Here is a 22,938-nt window from a genome sequence, read left to right on the forward strand (position 1 = left end):
ACTTGAACAAAGCATTACAAAGCTAGCATTAATTAATGAAGGCAAATATTATATTAAAATTTCCAATTAACTTCACACTTCTTATGAAAGAAATCATTTGATGTTCTCAACCGACACACTCATACTGCTATCAAGTGAGTTCCCTTAATTGTTCAATAAAAAAATATGCTGCCCCATGTGAAAGGACAAAACCACAGATTTCAGCAGATTTTGAAATTCCATGTCCTGCCACAGCACATCTGTATGCATGCTGCTCTAAGACAGCAATAGAAAAAATGATCTTAAGTCTATGACAGCCTTCCTCCTGGTCCCTCAACTATATATCTTGAGGTTTTTATGAAATGTGTATTGCCAAAAGTCCAAGTTACTTGCTTTGATCTGGGTATCACATGAAGAATCTCCAGTTCTGATACATACAAAACTCTTCAGACAAACTGTCTTCAACCATCAACAACTTGTGATGGGCCATGCAAACATATATCCCTGGAATCTCAAAAATCACACTTTTACCAGTAGATTTTTTTTTTTTGGCACAAGAACTGCCTGTCATTGAAAGAAATTCATCTTGAAGAATACAGAATATGTGGAAGATGGAATTCTTAGGTGATATTCTGATGAAATTTGTTTTTGAAAACATGCATATAATAGAAAAGTTTACAGACAAAACATTAATATGAATACATATTGCAGAAAATGACTAGCTTTGAAACTCAAATAGCTGTTCTTCCTTTACTCAGTAATGAGGTCAGCTTGCTTGATTTTCTCCTGTGATGACAATATATTAAATTAAAAAAAAAAAAAAGCAGTTCTGTTTAAGTATCATGCAAGTCAGTGAAATCCTATTTTAAAGTTGTTTACTTTCCAAAAGTACTTCAGGCCTCAATATTGGACTCCAGCTTACAAAAACAACAATAAAAAGACAATTATGAAACTCCGATACCAAAGTGAATGTTATATAACTGATTATTTATTCTGAAATTAAAATATCAACCCCACGTAGCGAAATCAACTATGCGTTATTTAGAAATGACATTGGAGAGCTTGAACTGGCAAATATATATGCAATCTCTGAAATCCTTGACCTCTGAAATTATTTCAAATCAGATGTTGTTTACCAACTACACAAAACTAGGGAGACAGCAAAAATATTTTATGAATGCATTTATGGTCAAAGAGGGAAATAAGAAATACAACTGAAGCAAAATACTCTGTCTGCAAAAGGTTAATGAACCCACCACTGATGTAAATCAGGGCAAAATTAAATCCCTGCACTAACAGATTCTTTCTTATTTGGTGCTTTTCTTCAGCCCCTGTGGAGTTCTCTCTACACCTGATGCCGTGGCTGTTATTTATGCCAAGTCACACCGCACCATGCAGCTGCTTGCCAAAAAAAGCTTGGTTAGATGAATAGATTAAAAAAAAATAAAAAAAAATGATGGACTACTGTCTTATTTTGAAAAGTCTCTCTGAAAGTGTAAAACTAACAGAAATCAGGAAATTTTAAGCAATGTGAAAGCCACAGATGCTGCTAGGACTGATACACTGAGCCTCTTGGGAGGCTCTGGGCAAATCAGTCCATCTAGTATCCCTGTTTCTTTCCCTACAGTTTGTCTCTTGCTGATATTACTCCACATGTACTACTGCCAAGATACAAACCCTTGCTTCTGCTTCTCCTATTATCGTTACCTGTAGATGCATAAGTGGAAAATGTAGAAAGATTATATTCAAATGTATTTTCTAGATCTAAATTTTACTAAACTTTAACCTCAAGAATCAAGAGAGCCCCCTATACTAACAGTGTCTAAAAGCTCTTCTTTTTCCATTTTATTTTTAACTCAGAATTCTCCTTCATTCAAAATATTTTAGTAATATTAATATAGTTTATATTAATCATAACATATGATAAATACAAATCACAATTTCCCTAACACAATGGAAATTTAAGGAAAAAGCCTGGTTTTGCTCAGTTTCAGAGAATTATGTGTTTTGTTTTGTTTTCTTCTAGGTACTTAAAACCACAGCTATTAAAGAAAAATCTCTTGGTAGATCTTCCCCTTCTCTATTTCCAAATTATCCAAATATTTGGACAGCAAACTGGGAAACACCAAGAAACTCAAAGGGATAAAATTTGCTTAATGATGCACAACACAATTTGCATCATTTTTGTAGCTGTTATACAGATAGATCCACCCCAAGGAAGGACCGAGCTGTAAGTGAGGCTGTGACTTTGACTTGCACTCAGTGGAAGGACAGCACCTAAACAAAACCTCTCCCAGACCAGATGTTTACTATTCTATAATCAATGCAAAATTAGTTTTAACTCGTATTACTGTGAGGGGAAGCCACTACCTATGCCATTCCTGGCTTATCAGCATGATAATGTTTTGACAATACTGATAATGAAAGGTAATTTAGGGTGTTTTTTGAGGCTCTGATTGTATAACACTGCAAATAATTTCAAATACTGTGCTTAGTAAAAAGATTCGAGCTAGAAGATGAGCTGAGGCAAAGGTATTTAAAAGATTATTTTTAAAAAAGCTAATAAAAATGAAGGGCAATCCACAGCACTTATATTTACTAAAAAACCCACCAAATAACATTTTTGTTCTTGTACCTATGATATATCAAATATTTAATTCTTATATTTACTAAATAAACATTTGGATAACTTTTTCATTCTTGCTACTTTTTCACAGCACCCTGCACACCTAGCACACATGGACGAGGACATAAAAGGATCTGTGGCAGCAAACCCTTCCTATTCGTACATAAGGATACTTTCCTGGCAACACAACTATGTGCACAGCCCAGCTATCCACAAGCAGAAAGACCCAGGATCACACTCCACTCAGTCTTTCGTTTTGGACCCTGCCTGCCTCTGAGATACTATCCCAAATAAATGTTCATCACACTTCTAATACTTCATAATCTGTTACATGGGTAATTGCTTTCAGGATAATTTTAATTAAATATCAGGATGATAATAATAATAATAATAATAATAATAATAATAATAATAATAATAATAATAATAATAATAATATAAAATATAAAAATAATCATAATAATCAAATAATAATCAGGGTAATTTTAATTAAATACCTGAAGTGTGGGAGACAGAGGGATTTGGCCAACCTCTTTTCAGTGGTTTGTGGGGACTGGACAAGGGGTAATGGCCACAAGATGGAGCACAGGAAGTTCCGCACCAACATGCAAAAGAACTTCTTCATGTGAGCGTGATGGAGCACTGGAACAGGCTGCCCAGGCAGGTTGTGGAGTCTCCTTCTCTGGAGATATTCAAGGACCGTCTGGATGCCTAACTGGGCAGCCTGCTCTAAGGAACCTGCTTTGGCAGGGGGGTTGGACCCAATGATCTCTTGAGGTCCCTTCCAACACCTACAATTCTGTGATTCTGTGACAACATGTCAAACTTAGATCCCATTAAGTTATTGTATTAAACCTGAACAACATTTACAAAAAAACCCTCATGTTTGTATGATGAAAAGGGATCAGTTTGTACCAAAAGATCTCACCAAGTACCCCAGAGTATCTTTATTTTACTTCAGAAGACTCTACAAGTTAAAATCCAGCCCATAGCCCAGAGAAGCTGTGTGTATATTACAATGAATAATAAATACATTACATTGGCACTTCTAAACTTTCCTGTGAATAAGCCAAAACACATAACTGCATTTTAGCTAGGCTAAACAAATATAATTAGTTTTTGTTGTAGAAAGTTAGTTTGTTTAAATGTTGTAATCCTTGTGCTAAATGTAAGATAGAATTTAATTTGATGGCACCAGTAAATATTTCAAAGCTGCTTCATCAAAGCTACCTAACATAGTTTTCCTTTTTCTCTCCTGATGACTATTTTACTTTTACATAATTAGAACCCTTTACAATTTTTCCTGCTGTTTCCTCCAGCTTGGTTAACAGACCCTCATGGAGGAGAAAAAAAAATACTAAGAAAGAAAGAAAGAGAGAGAGAGAGAGAGAGAGAGAGAGAGAAAGGAGCGAGACTTCTACTGGTCTGTGCGACCTATTTCTTGGTGTGTATACATTAGATTTATATGCAGATATGACATACAGAAGAGGAAAACTAAATCATGCACCTGAGCTTTTGGTTCATATATTTTAAACACCCATGTAGCTCCTGGTAGATGGTTTAGCCACAACCTCATTGATTGAGGTCTACTCTGTGCTTAAATCCTCAGCATTTTTAAATTCAACATGTGATCTATGACGGTAATGGCTTTAGTACTTAACTGACGCAGAAGCAGGGTTTGATTCAACACACGCATAGGAAACCCCACGGTCTTGAGTATTATTTGATAGCTGCTATGCCACTAAGTGGAAGCCTCCTTACCTTCTTAGTGTGTTTAAGCACATCGGTTACAAGTAGTGAATACACTAGTTATCTTTAATATTTCAGGGCTGAAGTGCCTCAACTTTAAGCATCTCTGCTACACACAAATCGCACCATTGGATGGGGGAGAGAGTGAAAAGACACAGATGTGTCTGAATGGGCGAAAGCAATTCACTTTCAGAACTTCTGCACACCTTGGACTCCTTACACAGGGATGCCAGACATGAATCATGACCAATCCAGTATCAGCTGTAGGTAAACCATGCCAGATCTTCTGCTAGCTTTGGATACTGCTCATTAACATCTGTAACAGCCAATTCTTTTTAGCTTTTACTAAACTACACAGGGAAAAGAAAAGAAATATCCTTAACTTGGGAGAAATTAAAATTTATGCAGCGTCACTGAGGATACAAGAACAACGCTTAAATGCCAGTCAACATGTCCCCAGGCTAGATGATCTGACTGGCACCTGGTGTCTCTATATGCACCCAGGTACATTTATCTGTCCTGAAAGTTTTGTGGAAGGAGTGAAAAGCAGAAGCTTCTAATTCTGCTTGGCTCTTTACAAACAACTGATTCTGCAAGTGCTTGTATTCAGACCTTGCTAGCTGAAGTGACATCTCACTGTTGAGCTTTTATGGAACAGTCCCTGTCCCGAACAGTTAGGCAGTAACTAAAAAATGTAATCGATTGGGAAAGGTAAGACTAAAATAAAGAGAAATTCACTTTTTCTGTACCTCTGCCTACCAGTGCATCTTCTGGGACATGCTGCTTTTTCATCCTTTCTGAGATCTTTTTCACTGAGCCATAGGTTGATTTTGAATAAGCACTTCCAAACTTTTCCACTTGGAAGGGATGAAGAGTGTCATCTTTAAGCCTTCTCCTTACAATTCTGCCCATATTTTCCATGGATCAGCAATCCCATCTCAGGAGTGCAGAACACAGACCTTTTTGTTGATTTAGTTATTAAGGTATGGTTCTCAGCTCATTGGAATCCATCTTACACTTATTTGCTTTAATCATTTTCAGTGTTAAGAGCAAGACCACATTTATGTTTCTATTATGCTGTAATTTACTTATTAACTTTGAATAACATAGTAAAGTACAGAGCACTGGTTGGCAAGAGGCATTTATGAAATATAAAGGGAAATTATTGTTCCTTCAGAAGAACATAATGTCCCTCATCAAAGGCCTCGAAGTCAGAGCCTAAGTACTAATTCTTGTCTAATTTCTTTAAATAAGATCTGATGAATCTCAATCCCTTCAAATTAAAAAACACTTAGAAAATGGGCTGGAGCTGACTGTAGCAAGGTGAAAAACAATTAAATCTGCCACTACATTCTTAACTCATTAATATGAATTTACACAGTACTGCTAATGCGGGAGGGAAATGGTCTTCTTTTTCAAAAAGATCCATCAATGTGCCAGTTCCAAGTATCTGCAACCCTTAGTTCCAGACGCACACAAAAAGTTCTGCCATTAAAGAGGGTTTTCATGCTTTTCAGTTGGCAGTCAGGCATGTAATTAATCAATTTCTAAATGTTGATGTAAATGCTGGGTTTTGCATGTGCATATTTAACATCTTCAAACACTATTTCAAAAATTGGACCACTCAAGTAAATCATCTCTAAACTGCTTCTGGTTTGTTGGTTTGTCTCCTACACAGCAGTTTTAATTTTACATGCTGATTTGCACTGAATGCTTTGTTTCTGTGCATAAATAAATAAAATGCACAAAAGTAAGAACAATCTATTTCCATATAATGGCAAACAATTTCAACACAAAACAGCTGCCTTCAACTGACATTGGACCTACGTTGGCACTTCAGAACAGAGGAAACATTTTTGTGTTGTCCAGCTAAAAGCATATCTAATAAACGTGTTTTCTTCAGTTCTCCAAAAAAAAAAACAATATGAAGAAATCAATTTGTAACCAAAAGACAAGATAAACACACATGGAGGGGCAGCATGACATGCCCTCTAATCCCTCATAAATAAGGAAACAGACCTTTTGTCAGCAGTGATTAGAAGGCAGTTTTACCAAACGCAAATGACAGCAACATAATAAGACTGTGTAATTTAACAAAGAATTAGGGCTGCTCCTTCGGGGTGGACTTCCATCATTATTTCAATTTTGGGCCTCATCAGCATATTTTCTTGCATCTTGAATTATAGGCAGTTTATTATGCTTCATCAAGCAAGCTGTTTATCTGAGCATGTAAGGAAAAAATATTACTGAAATTCTTTAATGTATTAAAACCACTTGGTCAAATAAACGTTCTCTAAAGCAACAGGAAACAGCCATCACGTTTCCCTGACTTACCTAACTAATCACCTGAACACTCAGTTTTTCCCTTCCATGAAACTCCATATCTAAGTCAGTTTGTGAAAGATGTAATGTTGATTACAACTTGTGGTCACAAAAAGGGGAGTGCCATGCTATAGAAAAGGAGACAAATGCTTCCAGCGTCCTGTCTGTGTGGTAGGTACACATGTTGCTGTAAGTTGTAGACACTAAATGGAAGGAAAGGAAACAGCTCCTATGTCTAGGTAACATGATTTACTGCTTTCTTAAACTCTGACAGGGAAAATGACATCATCCAGTTATACAGGGCTTGAGACTTAAAAAAAAAAAAAAAAAAAAAAAAAAAAGGTTAAGAATATTAAGCATCAGAGATGTCAACTCTTTAGACAGAAAAATATGTCTTGGCAAGACTACCTTATACTTAATGTAGTGAACAATGAACAAATGAACCTCCGTAAGCATTTTCTCTTTAATTTTCATTTCAATATGGTTTTGTTTGCCTTTATTTTGAAGTGATATTCTATCCAGGCATTTCACGCAAGCCAGAATGGCAAGATTCTATTGTGCAACATAACCTGTATTCATTTAAGATGCCAGAAAAAGTCCTATGTAAATGCTTGAAAACCAAATCCCTATTACTGTGAGCCCCAACACTCTTAATAGTGTGGCAGGACATCATTCCAACCCTACTGCTCTGTGTAAATAACTTTTCTCCTTCTCTTGAAGGTTCCTCCGCCTGCTATGTGGGTATAATAATTACCCTTTGTTGTGATCTCATACATCTACTTTAGAGAGTGGATATATAACAATGGATATGTTATGTATTAAATTCTCTCTCTAAATCTTTACGTGCTACCTCTCACCAATCTGTACCCTTCCAGTTCCAAACAAACCATACATATCACAGTAAGAGCAAGAAAGAAGCAGCTAACAAATACAATTAGCAATTTAAAGGGATGCCTGGAGCTATCTGGCTGCTGAAGTAGTTGGTATTGATTTAACTAGAACCTTCTTATCCTTGACTCAGCCAGCTTAGTATAACAGAGTTCAACCTTTCTCTTCTTTGACCTTCTTGGCCTAATAACAGCAAGGTTTCATGTGAGCACAGGGTAGCTGCTGACTGACAGCAGCAGTCTTTTACTCAATCACATTTCCAGCAAAACTCTAACGTGGACATTTCAAATTTTAAAAATCATTTATTATTTACTAATGAGAAAATTCCAATCTTGTTTCTTAGCAACAGTGACAAAACGAAGCATGTGCACTGTCCCAAAGTAGCATACACACACATGGCATTAAGCCACATCTGTTACCAGATCTTTTGTTTTTCAGACTTTGCTTACAGGAAGAACAATATTTTAGGCTTAAATAAATACAAAAAGCATTCTGGGATCTACATTGTATATAAAGTAAAAATGACAAATATTAAATGGCACGCTTTTTGTTCCACATAAAGCTCATTGCAAGAAAAATGTACTGTTTTGGCAGTAATGCAAATTTTTAATTGCTTCACTATTATTAAGAAAGAGTAAAGATGTACATGTAAGATGTACATGTAAGATTCCCAGCTGGAATGTCAACACAAGCCTCAAAATAGTTCAGCAACACTGGAATAATCTCTGAAGTCATCTTGAGAGGACATAAAGACTCATTACAGACTAAATTCTCAGCTGTTTTTTCTGGCAAGTCCTCAATTTGTTACCTACCCAGCACTCACAAAGTCAGATATTTTGCTCTCTAATTGTCCATATTTCTCTCCCTTCATCAGGAAGGATTTAGAAATTACACTAAACTACTCACATTTTACTTCCTTCCCTTCCCACACCAACATGACCAAAGTCCCACACGTCCGTATGGGTAGATTCCGGTTTCTTAGGGACTGAGATGGAGAAGTGAGTCCAACTTGCTGCCAGACTGTTTGCAGGAGGGAGATTTAAATGACATTAAAGTACATAACAAAAAGGAGCTCACAATGAGGACAGTGGAAACTGGAAATAATTAAGAAAGATTTTAAAGATCCATGAAAAGAACACCAAGTGATCACAACAATCCTTTCTAATGCCAAATTGAGGCTGTAGGGAAAATCCAATATACAAAATCAATCTGCCAGAGCATCAAAGATGTAGGTAGAATAGATACAGAATAGCATGGTTTTGAGTTTATTGGATTCTCTGGTAAGTCTGTGAGGAAAGTAGAGTTATAATCCTGTTACAGAAAGGTAAGCATGGTCTCAGGTATATCTAAATTGCAATTGGAGATGTGAAGAAGGTACCGGTAGCGTAAAGCTGATTTGCGTTTCACGATCCTCGACATATACACTGCTAAAATCTTTAAATGAAAAGGGGCTTCTGATTTTTCATCTTCAAATACGAGGGCAGCACTACCATAACTTCACCACTCAGTACTTAAGTATGTAAAGTTATTTTTAAAATCTTTGGCATTTACACATATAAAAAGTACTTTGTTAGTGCCTCCTACATTTGCTTCCATCTGTAGGAATTCACAGAATCACAGAACCACAGAATCATCTAGGTTGGAAGAGACCTCCAAGATCATCTAGTCCAACCTCTGACCTAACACTAACAAGTCCTTCACTAAACCATATCACTAAGTTCAACATCTAAACGTCTTTTAAAGACCTCCAGGGATGGTGACTCAACCACTTCCCTGGACAACCTATTCCAGTGCCTAACAACCCTTTCAGTAAAGAAGTTCTTTCTAATATCCAACCTAAACCTCCCCGGTGCAACTTTAGCCCATTCCCCCTCGTCCTGTCACCAAGCACGTGGGAGAATAGACCAACCCCCACCTTGCTACAGCCTCCTTTAAGGTACCTATAGAGTACGATAAGGTCGTCCCTGAGCCTCCTCTTCTCCAGGCTGAACAACCCCAGCTCCCTCAGCCGCTCCTCGTCAGACTTGTTCTCCAGACCCCTCACCAGCTTCGTCGCCCTTCTCTGGACTCGCTCGAGCACCTCGATGTCCTTCTTGTAGCGAGGGGCCCAAAACTGAACACAGTACTCGAGGTGCGGCCTCACCAGAGCCGAGTACAGGGGCACAATCACTTCCCTAGGCCTGCTGGCCACGCTGCTTCTTATACAGGCCAGGATGCTGTTGGCCTTCTTGGCCACCTGAGCACACTGCTGTTCCTTCTTAATTATACCAATCTCATAAATATCAGAACGATTTAGAAAAGGTAGCTGGATATTGCAAAGGAATATCCTATTGTACTATGCACATTGTGAAGTTGGAAGTTACTCCAAAAAGTGGCAGTGGTTAGGAATGATATATTCAGCAAATCAGTTCTCAGCTCCTTGCTGTCAGGAGACAGTCCCAGCGTGATAAACACTTCCTGTATTTTCAGACCTCAGAGCAAATGAGCTGGGAATCATTATGAACATCAACATTATTTTTTCTATTACCTGCAGTTTTAAAACCTGAGCCAGCCACAGACAGCGTGTCAATAACATCTTTCTAACTATCTGGGTCTGCAGATATTTTATACAGGGCTAGTAATGACTTTATTTCAGGTCTACAAGCCTGATCTCATGATCTTATTTTTACTCATGTTATCCATAACACTTATTCACATTTATCCACAAATGCCTCTCATGTGACAAATGTTACATTCTAGAAGACAGAATCCAGCAAAACTAGCACATTTAATTCTCCAGCTCCCTTGCTGGATTCTGTTATAGTTTAAAATCTTTTTTTTTTTTCTTTTTGTTTTTAGAATCATAGACACTTACAACACACATATCCAAAGGAGAGGTCTTATTAGTGTAGTGAGAATAGGTTAAGGATTTTCTCTCTTATGCTTGTTACAATCATTATCACACAAAGAGATTCATGTTGTGCTGTTTATTATTTATAGTTCTCATTATATTCTTTGTCACAAGACTGCAGCATCAGAATTTTAATGCCTCATATATTCTGTGGAAGATAATAGTAAAGTGTACTACTTTGACCTTTTCAGTGTCCCATAGTTAGATTCATTAGCCATTCCTATTCTCTCCTATTAACAGCATCAGTAACCTGGGAAGAAGAGGTAGATCGAGTACCCAATCAAGAACCAGAATATTGAAAAGGTTAAAATCTAGATTTATAAATCTATTCAAAGTTTATAATCCTTTTCAAACGATGGTTGGTATTAAAATAATGTCTCAGTCTTCTGGCAAAGATTGCAGCTGGAACACAACTAATGTCAATAAGCTACTTATGTTAAATTTTAAGATTGCAGTCCTTAGCTCTTTAGCAGAAGCCAAAGGTCAATGAGCTCATTATGTTGTCTATTTGTCATCCACCACATCTACCAATTTCTGTCCAGGTTACTGGTACAGTTAGAGGAAACACAGTAACCATTGCGTTGCATTGCATAATGATGAGTGCCACTTACTGCTTGTAAGACATTTCAAGAAAAATAAATTGAGTAACATACTTCCATTTCATTTTGCAATAAAGAAGATTTTCAAAGAAAGCCAAAGTGGCTTATACACAATTATTTCATGATCAGCCAGTATCCTCAGAAGATTTCTTAGTCAGTGTTTACTGCACAATAAGACTAGACTCTTGAGTACAATAGGAAGACATTCCTATTATAACAGAGATAATGATGCTAATAGCAAATGAAAAAAATATGGGAGCATAGAGACAAAAAAGTCATTCACATCACTTCCATTTTACTACTGCACACTCACAATTTAAAAGCAAGATTATTTTGAATTTCTTTAAAAGTTAAACAAATGGTAAGATGGAAATAAAGCTGTATCCTTTATGTGCACTTGCTTAACTTTAAATATATCACACTATGTACTATTGTACTGTTGACTGTAGCATACAGGAGATTCTACAGTTCAATAATTCCCTAAACTAATAAGAATGTTATAAAAATTAGGTTATTCTAAAACTCCCATAACTGCTGTATTTCTTAGTACAATATAGCATTCTAAATGGAAGATATAAATAAAAAATATGAAGTAAACAAATTCTATAAACTCAGAATTTCTTAACTTGACTCACATTAAAATTGGGTTTTACTATGCATGCAATGATAACTGAAAAGAAGTATTGGACATTATCATTGAAATTAGCTTTGTTAGAGCAATAGAGCCATGGAGGATTTACTTTCTGCTTCAAAGACTTTGCCATAACAGACATTGATGAGTTTAGAAAAAAGAAAAAAAAGAAAAAAACCTTTTTTTTTTTTTTCTCTTTATGGTTATCTGAGAACTTATTTTATCCCCTTTTCCACATTCTCAGCATTCTGTAGTTTAACAATTCACAGAGGTGAAGCTAGGAGGGATATACCTGTTTTTATTCAATGCAATCTTCATCAAGCAGCCAATAAATGTGTTTTATTGCTCTTCCCATAGTATGCATTATCACCTCCCCTATGTAAAAAAGGCCATGTATTTTGATCTCTTATAGTCGCTCAATAGCTAATCAGCAACACATACCATTATAAATGTGCTGAAGACAATGCATAATGTCACAGCCTAAGTGTTGATTATTCCTTAAAAAAGAAACTTCTATTAGTAATAGGTCACTCGTGCAGTATAATGGTTAACTCCAGGCATAAATTATTTTTAAAGCCAAATATATCTATATAGTAGATATTTTTTGAAGATGATCAATAGAACATAACACATTCACACAAATTACAGGATAAAAATGGTTTCCTGGAGCTACCCTCATTCCCTCCTTTTTCATGAAGTGAACAATCTCAGCACAAACTCCTTTTATGTTTGCAAATGTTTCTGTACTATTTTTTTTATTAATAAGTTATAATACTTTCACATAATGCATTAAACACCTGTATTACTATGCAGAATGCTGCAAAAATATTTTAGTCATTTAATGATGGCACTAGTATTTTATTTTGTGTAAGTCTTCTTCACAATGCTTGCACTGCATTTGGCATCCCCAAATGCCAAGGAATTTGCCGCCTCTCTTGGGACACTGGGGTCCCAGCAGGTGCCCCTCAGAGGGAGCCCTCACTAGGAATTGTCCCAAGACATCGTGCAGAACTTTCCATGCTCCGCTTTCAACCACTACAATAATTTCTGAATAGTTTAGTAACTAGCTAGAAATGAAACTATCTAAATGACAATCTTACCTGGCAAACTAGCCTAATTAACACGGTATTTAAACTGAAAAAAAATGAACAATGCATCTGTTTTCTAGAGACGCTAAATTCTTCCTGCCTGCCCACAAGGTTTGAGTTGAAGGAGGTTTCAAGGGCTTTTACTCTCCAGTTCTTCCATAGTACACAGGCTCCATAAAGATGTTCCCACTCTTCCAAAAGATGTGGGGGAAATACATGGCAAAGTTTTCAACCAACCTCACTCCTAGAGCTTCTAAAGAAAGGCAGGATCAGAAATGTGTGTGCCCAAACTCTCATGTATTTATGTACACCCCTGTATTTTCTGTTACTTTCCTTCCTCAGTACTACAGAGATCTTCCTCCAATGTTTAATCAAGAGAATATTTTAAACAAAATCACAGAAAAGATGAGCCATTTTACTGTATCTCTTACAGCAGTTTACTCAGATTTTCTCCTCATCACAACAATCATGTAACTAGAAAAGAATCTGGAGATAACAGTGTTCAGTTTATATTGCATCTTTGAGAAAAGATAAAATTAACTTGCTTTTAAGTTATTACAGAATTGAGGTCTAACTGTTAATACTAATTTTTCAACTGCATGTATTTTCAATTTTCAGAAAAATAACAAATATTATTAAATATATGTATTTTAGAATATGGACTAAGTCCAACAGCATTGTTAAATTTCACATTTTATACTACAAAGAAGAAAGATGGTAGATTTATACAAAAACAGAAAAATGTTACTTAATTTTTCCCCAGGGCTTCAATTATCCTCATGACATTTCTGCAGAATCTTTCAGGTACCTGTCCCTAAGACACTACACAGATGTCAGTAGAGATGCAAATACTTTAGAAATATTCACAGGCAGTGTGACGTAAGGGGTTATATTTCAAGCATAGTTTATGGAGGGAAAATATACCATCATTATGCTGTTAAAGAAATTAGAAGCCCTAATATAACAATTAACATATAATTGCAGTATCATACTATGCTGCATACTAAAATTGCAGGGAAACTGGAATTACGAATGAGGCCCTTTCCTCTTCGGAAATAGGTATCACATACGTTAATAATATACTTTCTGTGCACTAAACGAGTTTCTTCCTTTGTTTGCCACACTTTCAAAGGCATTATGTGGCACACAACTGCTTAAATGTAAATCCATCAAGCACTGCAGATCTATTCACATTTCAAGTGAAGCAACTTATTTAACAGTTTCTCAGGCAGTGTCTCTTGGGTTTAGCTGCAGGCAGGAAATGAAGTATAATTAGCACTTTTATGTGGCATTAACAAACAATCTTGTTAGTTCATTACTTTTTAATATTTGCATCAGTCTTCTGAAAGCAGATTAAGACCAACTGTAATTTCCATATGTGAGATTCAGTGACTATAAAGCTCAAAGAATGTTCACTTTAATCAAAACCACTATGATGTCTTCAGTTAATTTTTTCCCAAGATCTTTTTGCAAACTTGGTTTTATGTGAGTGAAGCTAATCTGAAATGTTCGTTCACTTGATTCTGTTTTTTCAGTTCACAGATATGCCCAAGGTCATAGCGAAAGGCTGTGAATAACAGTACAAAGCTGAATCCATTTTTTAAAGAAAAAAATGTAATAATGGTAACTAAAGTGCTCAAATGTAAAAAGAGCATAGACATTCTGAATTAAAGATAGGTCTGACCAGTCAAGCGATCAATACAGGCTTCTCAATCCTCTATCTATAGGAATACACAAATCCTTAGGCTTTATTTGTCGCTACAGTAACTGATGCTGTTGACATTTGAGATCTTTTTACATGGATTCTGAGGACCACAATCCCAAAATGTCTGGCATATGTGCCTTTGTGGTGTTAGGTAAAAAACCAACTCTAATTAGGCTTACTATGCATGCTAGAAATGAAAACGTAGTGAATCAAGTCATCTAACGCTCAGATTACACAAATATGCATGGTTCCCTACAACATGCAATAGAGAGAAAGAATATCAAAGACAAAAAATCTTTAAAAATTTAACCCTACATTAATGCTAAATAACAGCTTTCCTTTTTAATCGCAAATCTTTTAATTGCTATCTTGCAAAACAAGATTGGTAACACTTGCATTAGAATTGAAAGTGGCAAAATGCTATTACAGCCTCTGTAATCCATGGTTTCTGTTTGCTTGTGATATCTCATCAGCTTTGATCATAACCTCATATTATAGAAGATGGGCTTTTAGGACACACTATATGCCTGTAGTGACAGAGAACCCCAAAAGGATCCATTTTAAGATTTTCAGGTTCAAGCTTTACGCTGAATCAAGGACTTTCTGTTCATGATGTTTATTAATTAAGGGCAATATGTCATTACAAGAAACTTACTTTTTATGGCCAAAATCTACATCTTCGGTTAGTTCCTTTTTATTCTGAGTTGCTTTGCCCCCTGCTGTACAGAGAGTTAAATACTACAACTACATTCAGATATATCTTCCTATTTTCAGGAGCTAGCAGTTTCAGCTTCACAATCATTAAAATTCATGTTGTAAACTTTTCATTCCAGTTTTAGTCATAACCTAGGACTTTACTGTGCTACACGCTGTACACAAGAAAACAGAAACATGGGCTAACAAAAGATGGAAAGGAAACAATAGGTCACAACACCTTCATCAGCAGGACAGGAAATAACCCTTGTGAGAAAGGAATTTAATGACTGTCACAAGTTTGTAATTCTCTCAGCAATGTTGTCAAGGAGAAAGTGAAGGTGCATGAAGAATTATCTTAACTGATATTTACTGGATTTTTTGGGGGGGGGCTGTAAGTAGTATTGAGGAAGAAAAGTACTTGTTTTTAACTTTAGCAGGAGAGAAAAGTAGCCTTAGTAATACCTAATCACAGTTGAAAGTCAATTTACCATTCCTGTATGAGAAACATGAGGTAGAACATGGTAAGACTTCCAAACAAAGATGTTTATCCTTTGTCCTATGCACTAGAACCAAATAAACCAATGTCTGGCATGGCCTGATCATAGGATATTTTCTAATTAAATTTGGGTTGTTTTCATTTAAAGGGGGCACTTCTGTTGATCCAGACATTTCTTTGTCCAAAATACTGGGTTCGGTTTACTTTCATCTCATCCCAGGCATATTTATATCCTTTTATACATTCTTAGCAGGTTTCGCCTGTGACCAGAGAGAAATTTTCTCAAGTTAGCTATGAGGTCTGCTCCTGAAAACTACTTGGAAAAATGTGGTACCTACCAAACCAAAAAAGCAGCATGCTTCAGACAGGTTCTATGTATACACACCTATACACATATATATATACTTTCAAACTTAAATTAAAAAAGGATGAAAAATAAAAACAGAATAAAATTAAAAGCAAGACCAAACCAACTCCTATATCCTGAAATGTAGCTCCCCAAACACTTCTAGTGGCTCAACTAAATCAGTGTGCAACAAAAACTTGAGGCATTAGTCTGAAGGGTGGAATGGGGAGGAATCTTATTTATCAACCAGAAGGCACAGCAATCAAGATGTGATGACAAAAGCCTGTGTAACAGATTCACTTATTCAACAATTCAAACACCAATGCACTTTTTTTTTTTTTTTTAAATACAGAGAAGGCTGTATCTGAGCAATCACAACTGGATGCAAAATTCAGTAACTGGGCTATAATGAGAACCCACCAGATTCTGTTTTGGGTGAGCTTTCTGTCTCTACAAACGCTGGTTATGAATGGTGCCACAACACAAAGGTAAATTGTGGTGAGCTACAGTTACAGCATTGGCTTGAAACAGTTAAAGTTGGTCAGGCAGCTTCAAAGTTCCCTATACTATGGATTTTAGCCAGATCCTTAATGGCACTTGAACATTTTTATTGTGTTAGCATTATGTACTAGCATATTAAACATTTACTACAGGAGCTTTCTGGACATGAGGTGAAAGACTTGAAATACTACTGAACATCTCTGAAGAATTCTGAAAATTAATACATAGAGACTGGATATATCATGACATTTCTAACTTCAACCTACGTGTCAAATGAAAGTAAATTGTGTTACAAAAAATTGTGTTACAAAAATATTTTCTTACTTTCATTTAAAATACACCACCCTGTTTGAATGTCATATTTTGTTTTATAGCTTAAATTTTCTGTCGAGGGTGGCAAAACAATGACTTTCACAATGTCTACAATGAATACAGTAGCAATTTGCTTGATTAGTTAGACTATGGTCTCTAGATTTTCAAAACATTTTGAACAGCATATGTTGAACTCCTGACAATTTGGCAAGCTGTGTTATAACGGGAGGTGCTGTTGGCACTCTCCAAAGTCTAGCTGCTACTCAGGCACTTAGATGTAAGCTGAACTCTCTTAGTCCTAGCTGCAGATGGTGAACTTTTGAAAATCTGGCATTACATTAACTTTCTGAGCACTGGTTTCATTTTTATACTTACAAATGCAAAGTTATTGCAATGGGAGAGGACTCACACATGTTTCAGAGCCTACTGTATATTATAAGAACAAATAATAATACATTACAGTCTTCAAACAAAGTGAAAACACAAGGTAAATGAAAGCCACGTACTCTACGCCCTTTCTTCTTAAAATATTTGAAATGTGCATACTTCAGAGTACGGTATGTTCTATTTAAAAACTATTTCGTACATCATCTTGCGCTTTCCTAATATCAGCAGATGAGCTGATTTTATAATCAGAGGCACTGTCAGCTTGTCACATTCTGCAGTTCAAAATGTCAGATGCACTGTAAACAGGCTCAGAGTAAGCCAGACACTTCAGAACAGAGAGACTGCATGCTGAGTTCGGATGTAGAGGATAGATGAAGCTTCTTTATATTACACAGAATAATACATGAGCCAATAGTTGTTATAAGGGCAAATTTCCTTTGAGGGATTATGATGAACAGGGATAACTGTGGGCACTGAAGTACCTATCAACAGAGCTCTAGCAATTTCATTCCTTTCCTCCCTGAATTACACTCTTAGAAGCATGTATGCTGTACCACGATAAAGAATCTAAAATATCTGTATATTTCAATTTCTTATATATCAGTTTGGTTAGTTCCCCACCCCCATACAGTTTAATGGTAGAGTTGGTTATTGGTAACCATTTGAAGGAGATTAAATTCTATGCTGCCATGAGTGCAAAGAGCAATGAACAGTCTTGTCTATCTGGGGAGGAATCAGGACGAACTTAAGTCCAAAGAGAATGCCATTTGTTGAAACACAGTACTCATTTCCATGTTTTCAATTTCTGCTTAGGTAGAAAGGGTAGCTTACTTTTTTCTTTTTTTTTTTTTTCCTCATGATATTTCTGCCTAAAAGTTCCCCAAAAATGTAGATTTCACTTTAAAAACAAACAAACAAACAAAACCAACATTTAATTTAGAGGTCAATGAGAATACATTAGTGGAAAAGCTTTTGCTAGAGCAGAAAAGTGAACTAGACAAAACCTGTTAGAATCAGAATAACACCAGCAGCAGTGCACTATTTCAATGATTACAGTGCTGACAGATACATATTACTTTAAAAGTTTTTATCATAACTGTAATAAGCCCAAAACATTTTAATGATACTTTCCTCTGGAATCAAACAATGAAGTAATGAAAGAACCACAACTTTGTTTTTGGTATGTGAAAGAACATCTCTAAATCAATCCTCATGTATTTGTTAGTGATGTTTTGAACAGACCATGGACACCACATTCACATACAGTAAGTCTGCTAATTCTCCCACAGGAGTGATCCAGGAACAGTGATGAATTGATGAATAATTATATCCTAGACAAAAGCCAGACCGCCAAAGACTGGAAAACAAACAAGCTGAGGTACCACCCCTTCAAGTACCTTTTCATTTACACCAGGCATTGTGAAGAACGTAGGATGGAGTCCATGAAGGACATATACCAAAAACTCTCCCTCTGAACTCTGCAACCCTCTTCATTAGCTGAAATGGTGGGGAAGGCTGGAAGGACACACAGACACACATGAGGAGGTCATAATTTCAAGGCGCATTTCATTCGCATTACACAGGCCAACCCACACTTCATGCAGAGCCAACATATATGAAAACATACACGGCTCAAGTCATTGCTCAAAACACTTGCTGTAAGCAATCTCAGCAGTCAATCTGTATCAAGACCTCTTTTAACAGAGAAAAATAAATTTTAAGTAGGAAAATGTTATTGATCCCTTCTGTCACTGTGGTCACTTTGTTGTGTCTTTTTCAGTGCCTGTAGCCTTACTCTGAAAACATTAGCATCAATATAATTGTTTTATTCTACTGGTCAGATCTATTGGTGTCAATGCCAGCAGGTGCCACCGACTAAGGCTGCATTAACTAAGCATCCCTCATGTCTTTTTGCCAGGCCCTGAAGGATTTCCATCAAATGTTTTCTCCCCAGAAAGGATTTACACAAAAGACCATTCTCACTGTTTTTGTTGACCCCTGATTTAAAGGCAAAGATTTTTCAAGATTCTGGCCAGTATTTTAATTGTGGGAAGGCAGGGAGAGAAAGAGAGATCAAAAGACAAGATAAGTGATTCAGAACAAGAGGTGATGGGCACAAACCGAGAGTTCCCCCCGAGTATCAGGAAGCGCTTGTTCACTGTGAAGGAGACTGAACACTGGCAGAGGTTGCCCAGAGCAGTTACAGAGTCTCCCTCTTTGGGGAAATTCAGAAGGTGTCTGGACACCATCCAGGGCAATCAACTCTGGGTGACCCTACTTGAGCCAGGGTTTGGATCAGATGATCCCCAGAGGTCCCTTCCAACCTCAGCCATTCTGTGATTCTGTGCAAATGCTACATAATCTGACTACATATTTCTTTTCATTACATATATATATTATTTATAAAACCCCCATATCATTTTGCCTAATTTAAAAATAACTTTTAGTTATTTAAATTCTGTTTTATAAAACATTTGTAGTCATCATGACAGACACCCTGATTATTTCCATTCTGAAAACAGTAAACTGTAGTTCACTTATCAGATCTTCTTCCTGGAGGCAGTATATGTATATGTGCTAAAAAAATGATAATTTAAAATTAATTTAGAAAACCTTTCAGTCAACCTATGCTTAGTAGCTATACACACCTAAACTAATCTCTAAATCACTGTTATCTACAAAGCTCTCTAAGCTTGAGACAACTTGTTATACTGTGAAGGTAAAACATCAGATTTCCATTGCTTATCTTATTTCAGCGTATGCAGTCTCCCGTTCTTGTTTTGGAGGAATTTTAGAGGAATTTAGAGGAATTCAAGATGGAAGATGACTGATACCACTAGATCATACAAAAAAAGCAACAGAGTGGGTTGGGGGTGGGTCTCAGGCACACAAGGATCTGCCATTAAGAAAACAGAGAGTGTAAGATGAAGGTGGTGTTAGTCAATGAGATTTAATGCACATAATAAATACCCGAAGATGAAGGCTGCTCCATTCAGCCAAGCAGCTACCTACGCAGAATGGTTCAGGACCATTAATGGTGATGACATACAGTAACAATTCTGACAGACAAGCTACATGTTGAAAAACTGCAGTGGAAAATACAGGCAGAGGGAAACTATAATGCTTGAATCAGGCTTGTACCTGGACACTATCCAATTGTAAAAAGAGGCAAAGAGAAATTTAGTATGTGGCTACAGAAAGAGTAATATCTGAAAAAAAAAAAAAAAGGAAAAAAAAGAGAGAGAAATATAGAAGGAAAGATTTCTAAATGTAATAATCATTTTTTTTGTATTAATTTATTTGTTTTCTTAAGGTACTTGATAAATTCTTGATAGGTACTTTGATAGGTACTAAATAGGTTCTTGATAGGTACTAAATTCTTGAAGGTACTTGATAAATTCATAAGTGCAATAATGTCTGCAGGCTAGGAAGACTAGCTGCACTTAAATGCTTACTTTTGCACTGGTTCAAAGCTGGTGGGTGGGGGATAACAATAAAACCTCTTTTACTTTCTCCATATAAACACATACCACTCTCTTTTAATGTTAATACTGAAAATGTTACTGATACTTACATTGGATTTTTTGTTCTGTTTGAAAATGTTGCAATATCCAATTGGGCTGCCATGATTAATTAACCCATCAGCTGTGTAACAAAGATTGCTAGATGTATGTTACAATTTCAAGGATAACTTCCACTTCTCAAGGATCTCAAGCTGATTTTTTTTTTCTGCAGACAAGTGGTCTAACTGAATTTCAATGAGCTAAAAATCAAGTCTTTTAGACTTCATAATTTTTGTAAGTAGTTTTCTTTGTGACAATCCTATTATATTTACACATTGTTCAAAATGTTTTACTTCACATCTGCCCAAAATACAAGTAATCTTTTCAAATCCAATACCTTAACTTTGAAAGCTTATGACTATTTTTGATTGACTCCTTTTTGCTTTAACTATACTGACAATGGAAGACTTGGAAGCACTTCCAAGAGTCTATGTCTTTGTTTACATCTGAGCCATTTTTAACCCCACACGTGGGGTCAGGATTGAGAGTAGCCAGGGTTGCCCTGTCCCAGGTGCAGGACCCGGCACTTGCTTTTTATAAACTTCATGTGGTTGGTGATCGCCCAGCTCTCCAGTCTGTCCAGATCTCTCTGCAAGGCCTTTCCACCCTCAGCCGAGTCCACAACTCCTCCAAGTTTGGTGTCGTCAGCAAATTTGCTCAAAACACCTTCTAGTCCTACATCCAAATCATTTAGAAAAACATTGAAGAGGACTGGCCCTAAAATGGAGCCTTGGGGGACCCCACTAGTGACCATCCGCCAGCCGGATGTGGCCCCATTTACCACAACCCTTTGAGCCCTGCCCGTCAGCCAATTGCTCACCCATCGTATGATGTTTTTGTTAAGTTGTATGCTGGACATTTTGTCCAGTAGGATCCTATGGGAAACTGTGTCAAAAGCTTTGCTGAAGTCCAAAAAGATCACATCAGCTGGTTTCCCTTGATCAACTAGATGGGTGATCTTATCATAAAAGGAAATCAAATTTGTTAGGCAGGACCTACCCCTCATGAACCCATGCTGGCTGGGACCAATGACTGCATTGTCCCCCAGGTGTGCTTCAATAACTTCAAGGATCATCCTCTCCATAATTTTACCAGGCACTGACGTGAGACTGACAGGCCTGTAATTGCTAGGGTCTTCTTTCTTACCCTTCTTGAAAATTGGCATAACATTTGCCAGCTTCCAGTCTACTGGGACCTCTCCAGACTCCCAAGATCATTGAAAAATAATTGAGAGAGGTCCTGCGATGACGTCAGCCAGCTCTTTAAGCACCCTGGGATGAATCCCATCTGGACCCATGGACTTGTATGGATCCAGGCGGAGCAGCAAATTCCGCACACGTTCAGGGTCGGTTGGGAGTTTGTCATTCCCACCGTCATGGTCCTCCAGCTCAGGGCGCCCTGGGTCCCAAAGCCCATCATCAGTGTTGAAGACAGAGGTGAAGAAGGCATTAAACATCTCTGCTTTGCCTGTGTCATTGTCTGTGAGGAGACCTTGCCCATCAAGTATTGGACCTATGTTTTCTTTCGTTCTCCTTTTTCTGTTCACATATCTAAAAAAAACTTTTTTATTGTCTCCCACAGACATGGCCAGCTTCAACTCTAGTTGGGGTTTGGCCACGTGAATTTTCTCCCTACAAACACGAACAGCATGCCTGTATTCCTTCCTCGTTGCCTGACCCTCCTTCCGGCAGCCGTACACTTTCTTTTTTCACCTAAGCTCCAGTAGAAGATCCCTGGTCAGCCAGGCTGGCCTTCTGCCCCGCCTGCCTGACTTCTGATATTTTGGAATTGCCTGACCTTGTGCTTTTAGGAGGCAGTGCTTAAAGATTGACCAGCACTGGTGGACGCTAATGCCTTCAAAAGCAGTTTCCCAGGAGACCTTGCTGGCTAGTTCTCTGAGCAGCCTGAAGTCTGCTTTCCCCATATCCAGGGCTGAAGTTTTGGTGGCGGTTTTCCTTCTGTCACCATAAATTCTAAACTCAACCACTTCATGATCACTATGACCGAGATGGCTGCCAATTGCCACGTCTCCCACAAGACCCTCTGTTCTCCAGCAACAGATCTAGGAGGGCACTTTTCCTAGTTGGCTCCCTTAGCACCTGCACCAAGAAGTTATCATCTAGGTGCTTTATGAACCTCCTGGACCAGCCGCGTGGTGAT

This window comes from Anser anser (assembly GCF_964211835.1).
Source record: "Anser anser genome assembly, chromosome: 13".
NCBI lineage: Eukaryota > Metazoa > Chordata > Aves > Anseriformes > Anatidae > Anser > Anser anser.